The sequence below is a fragment of the Enhydra lutris genome, unplaced genomic scaffold (assembly GCF_002288905.1).
Source record: "Enhydra lutris kenyoni isolate GAN:26980312 unplaced genomic scaffold, ASM228890v2 scaffoldscaffold17, whole genome shotgun sequence".
Classification (NCBI taxonomy): Eukaryota; Metazoa; Chordata; class Mammalia; order Carnivora; family Mustelidae; genus Enhydra; species Enhydra lutris.
This window is the reverse complement of record NW_019154101.1, coordinates 51,605,479-51,611,478: the sequence shown is the minus strand read 5'-3', so window position 1 is coordinate 51,611,478 and position 6,000 is coordinate 51,605,479.

Sequence of the window (6,000 nt, the reverse complement as noted above, 5' to 3'; positions counted from 1 at the left end):
AGAGAGAGGGGGAAGCAGACTCCCCACCAAGCGGAGAGCCGGATGTGGGGCTCGATCCCAGGACCCTGGGATCATGACCTGAGCTGAAGGCAGAGGATTTAACCCACTGAGCCACCCAGGCGCCCCCCTAGATTTAGAAATGAAGTATCAATATTACTGATCCTCACAATTCTGGACCAAGGCTAGTTGCATGGGAGTTGATAGGTACCATATAAAAATGCTTTTGTTTCTATATTTTAGTGAATAGCCTACCTAATGGTAAGGGGAGGGATAGCAAAGCCTTTCCAAAATGCTTTCAGAAGTTATTGAAGTCAGTTGAAAGCTATATTTAAACACCTGAACACAGTTAGCATTTTTCTTTTTATGAAAGGAAACCGGTGTCTCTATAGTTAACACGAGACATAAGGTGGAATGTTTTACTTATTTAAAGGGTAAGTTTAAAAGTAGACAAGAAAAACATTGGCTGTCTTATCCAATATAATGAGAGTGTTGGAATTATCGAGTGCCTTTTCCAGTCTTTAATATTTATCAGCAGGCAGGTGAGTATATTTTCAGTTTGTAATTAGCTGTGAGTTGACATTTTCAAGTTATGACCAACTGCCTAGTTCCATGAAAGTAAGGTTTGAGAGGATGGTTATTCCATCGTGTTTAGAAATAAGATGACAAACATTAAATGCTTTAATTTTCTGGTGCTAAGGTGTAGTGAGACTTCCCAGAATTTTATAGTCAAAACAGCTCTTTTACCTGGAGAGGATCTATTTGAGCCACTTATTCTATAAAGTTGTAGTCCTTCATATCTTCCCATTGGAAGTTTTACTTTGTGGCCACACAGAAAAGTGGTGGTTAAATATGAAAGTAATAGCTTCATTTTTAAAAAGATTTTATTTATCAGAGAGACAGCACAAATGTACAAGCAGGGGAAGCAGCAGGGAGAGGGAGAAGCAGGCTCCCCACCGAGCAAGGAGCCCAATGCGGGATTCTGAGGGACTCCTTCCTAGGACCCTGGGATCATGACCTGAGTTGAAGGCAGACGCTTAACCGACTCAGCCACCCAGGCTTCCCTGCACTTTTAACTTTTCAAGCTCCCACCCATAAAAATCCCTTAGTGCTCTTCCTTGAATTACTCTACATTGTAGTTCCTTTTGTGAAAACCAAGGAAAGGAACATTTCTTAAAGAAGGCAGTTTAGCGGCTCCTTTAACATGTTCTATCCAGAGGTTGATACATAGGATTAGATTGTGGGGGGAGGGGGGAAGAGGACATTATGAAATGTAAAGTTAAGACTGGGGCGCCTGGGGGCACCTGGGTGGCTCAGTGGGTTAAAGCCTCTGCCTTTTGCTCAGGTCATGATCCCAGGGTCCTGGGATTGAGCCCCACATTGGGCTCTCTGCTCAGCCGGGATCCTGCTTCCTCCTCTCTCTCTCTGCCTGCCTCTCTCCCTACTTGTGATCTCTCTCTCTCTGTCAAATAAAGTCTTAAAAAAAAAAAATCAAAAAAAAAAAAAAGACTGGGGCTCCTGGATGGCAGTTGGTTAAGTGTCTGACTCTTGGTTTTGGTTTAGGTCATAATCCTGGGGTCATGAGATTGAGGCCCATGTTGGGCTCCATGCTCAGTGTAGTTAGTCTGCTTGAGATTCTCTTCCCTCTGTCCCTCCCGCTCATGCTCACTTTCTCTCACTCTAAAATAAATAAAACTTAAAAAAGACTAAAAATAACATTATGAATGCCACAAAAGTAAAATATGAACCTTGATGCTTTGGGACACTGAGGGGAAAATGGGTTTGGGAATGCCAATCCTGTTCCAGGAGAGCACATTCTAAATTATAGGAGGCATCTGAGAGGGATAGACTGAAATGGGTCCTAGGGGTAATGTGTATGTATTCATCTATCCTTTTCCTGATCCACTTATGCCATGCAGGTCATGGCTCTCAACAGTTAAAATTTGGTGTATATTCTGGGTCATCAGAGTTAAGTAGGCCTAATTACTGTGATTCAGGTATTCAACACCATCTTTTCAAACTCCTGTACCAATATAAGCAATTTGTGCAGTTTGCTGGTGGGGTTGGGAGAATCAGTTTTAATTAGAAGTATTTTAAATACTTAACATTGCCTACTGCTGCGTGACTTGTGAAAATGAAGTTAAAGAGATAAATCCTAGTCTTTGCTTAAATTGTCGTCCCAGATCCCCACTAGCTGAAAATTTCTCTTTCCCATCTTTTGTCATTAAAAAAATATATATTACAGCCTTTATATATAAACATGACTTGTATTATACATTTTCATGTGTCACATGTCTCCCCTAGATTGTACGCCTTTGGAGGTCAGAAAAATGCATCTAAATCATTGTATCTGCCATCACATTCAGTACAGTGCCTTATATTTATTTGCTAATTCAATAAATATTCATTAAAATAATGGAGCTTTTATTGGGTTGTAGTATGTTTTAGCCTTTTAGATGAATGCATTATCAACTGTTTTTCACTCTTTTATAGTTTGAAAATGTATCCCAACATACACAAGTAATTATGCCATTTATCTAAAATTTACACACTTAATTGTACTGGCTTTCCACAGCTAACTGGAGCAACACTGTCCAGTAGAAATATAATGTATATTATATATAATATATATATTATATATAATGTATAATGTATATTATATAAATATAATGTATATAATGTATATTATATATAATAAATATAATGTAAACCACTTGTGTAATTTAAAAATTACATCAATAGTAAAATTACATTAATGTAGCCACATTATAGAAATACGAAGAGAGATTAATATTTTTAGCTCATTATTTTGAAAAATCACATTTTTAGTTGTTTTAAAAATTGAGACAATTTATATTCTATTTTCATGTCAAGTCAGATGTGTATTTTACATTTACAGCACATGTCTATTCAAACTAGCCACATTCTAAATCCTCAGTAGCCTGATAATAGTCAGTGGCTACTGTATTGGACAGTGTAGGTCTAGAACTTTAAGGGCAGTCAGTGAACCTCTTTGGACCTATCTCTTACTAGGTATCAGCTGTGATTTCAGGTCATTGTCATTTTAGGTTATTATCCAAATAAAGGTAATTGGTTTGGCTGCTTTTACCACATTCATAGATTCATACAATAATATAAGGAAATTGTTTTATTAAGCATTGTATGAAGACATTTAATAGGCAATTTCCGCCCAATTTAATCTCTAAAACTTCTGAAGAGACATCTCTGTTTTAGACTTGAGGATGCAGGGGTTGAGGTAGATCAAGTTAACTTTGCTCAGTGAAATACTGCTAGTAGAGGTGGAGCTGGTTTCAGAATAAGGATTGATTTTGGATATCCCATATCCCTGCTTGAAGTTCAAAACTTTTAATACAAGGTTGTAAAAAAAAAAAAATCAAGCTCTGTGTATGTGTTAAAGTGGATACTGGACCACAACGTTAAAGAGAAAACATCTAGTAAAGTAAAACATTATTTTATTTGATGAGGTCTGTATCAACAGTAAGTTTTTTTTTCTTGCTTTAGGTGTGGATTTTATTTATTTATTTATTTTTAAGATTTTATTTACTTATTTGACAGAGAGAGATCAGAAGTAGGCAGAGAGGCAGGCAGAGAGAGAGGGGGAAGCAGGCTCCCCACTGAGCAGAGAGACCGACTTAGGGCTCAGTCTCAGGACCCTGAGATCATGACCTGAGCTGAAGGCAGAGGCTTAACCAACTGAGCCAACCAGGTGCCCCTAGGTGTGGATTTTCAATGGCTTTTTATAGCAAAGATTTATTTTTGTTTTTCCCATTTCTAAGAATAATAATATGAAAATTTAAATTTTTCTAATTGCCTCTACTAAGAAACTCATATGGGAAAAAGTCTAAGTTGGATGTTCTGAAGATGTCTAATTTGAACAGGCAACATTTTTTTTTAAAGATTTTATTTATTGGGGTGCCTGGGTGGCTCAGTGGGTTAATGCCTCTGCTTTCGGCTCAGGTCATGATCTCAGGGTCCTGGAATTGAGTCCTGCATCGGGCTCTCTGCTTAGGAGGGAGCATGCTTCCCCCCCTCCCCCGCCCCACATGGCTCTCTGCTTACTTGTGATCTCTGTCAAATAAATAAACAAAATCTTAAAAAAAAAAAAAAGATTTTATTTCAGAGAGAGAGAGAGAGAGAGAGAGACCATATGAGTAGGACGGGGGNGGGGGGGAAGGGCAGAGGGAGAGGGAGAAGCAGGCTCCCTGCTGAGCAGGGAGATTGACAACATGGGCTTGATCCCAGGACCCTGGGACCATGACCCAAGCCAAAGGCAGATGCCCAACCAAGCAAACCACCCAGGCACCCCTGAACAGAAAACATTTTATCTTTGAAATGTATTGGTTCTCAGTGCAAAGCTGAACAGCAATTTCAGAACAAGCCTTTAGGGAAATAAAATGTTTAAAAAGAATTGGCAATATAACATCACAGAAAAATTTAATAAAGTAACTTGCCATAGTATTACTGAAGTACATAGTGGGTCTTTGATGCATGTAGATTAATTCAACATACACTTGTTATAGTGTACCCTCGAATGTTCATATAAACATGGATTAATTCAAAGACGATTTTAAAAAGGCTGCTAAAGTGAAATGAGTATAAAGTGTTTGTGTACCTTAAAACATTAAAAAAAGCACTAAGTTTTCCAGTGATGTTACATAGTATTTTAAATGGTTTAATCAGAAATGGTACAGCAGGAGTATATTTGTGATGTTAGTTTAGACAGTACCTAATGATGAGGACCAGTGAAACGTTATATACCACCCTGGAATTGTTAAAGCATTCTAGGAAGAAATTTGACAGTATCATGTGTGTTTTTTTTTTTTTAAGACTGTATTTATTTGAGAGAGAGAGAGAGCACAAGCAGGGGGAGAAGCAGAGGGGGAGAGAGAAGCAAACTCCTGGCTGAGCAGAACACCAGAGGTGGGGCTCCATCGGAGGACCCTGGGATCATGACCTGAACCAAAGGCAGATGCTTAAGTGACTAAGATACACAGGTGCCCCATTATGTATCATGTTCTTACCCTTTGATCAAGCAACTGTACTGATGTTGATCCTAAAAAAATAGAGATGTGTATAAATTTATGATACAAAATGGTAATCATTATAATGTCAATGAGATTAAATAGCACTAAGAGACTAAAGATGGCACTTTTTTTTTAAAGGTTTTATTTATTTATTTGACAGAGATCACAAGTAGGCAGAGAGGCAGGCAGAGAGAGAGAGGAAGGGAAGCAGGCTCCCTGCTGAGCAGAGAACCGGATGCGGGGCTCGAGCCCAGGATCCTGGGATCATGACCTGTGCAGAAGGCAGAGGCTTTAACCCACTGAACCACCCAGGCGCCCCTAAAGATGGCACATTCTTAGGAAAATAATGCATCATTAAAGATGATCTGTGTATTCATAATAACATGGGCAAATATTCATGAAATCGAACATGCACCATATATATATATATATATATATATATATATATATATATATANATATATATATATATATATATATATATATATATATATATATAATTTCTGAAAATATCTGTCTTTGCAGTTTGGAGGGTAAGATCCTAAAGGAAAAAAAAACGACGTGCCGTTCTGGGATTAGAACTACTTCAAATCCCGGTTTTGCTAGCTGTAGGAGTCTGAGCAGGTTCCTTTCCGTCTCAGTAACCTGTGAAATGGGAAAAATAAGAGCACCTATATCATGAGGTGTGACTTTTATATGAAAGTTTAGCGCGCCGCCTAAATAAATTCTACTGATTACGATGTCTTCCTGCATTTCTCAGAGTAGCTTATCGTAAAATAGGAAATTAAAAGATCAGAAATGGGAAGATTTAAGCGAAAGCTCCAGGAGACAAGAGGGATTTAGCCAAACTTGCCAAGTTGCCTCGTCCAAACGCTAGGATTTTGATTAGGCCCGCGAGGCCGTGGTGACCTGAGTACTACCTTGCCCATGAGTGTGTAGAATATGCGCCCGTAGGGGT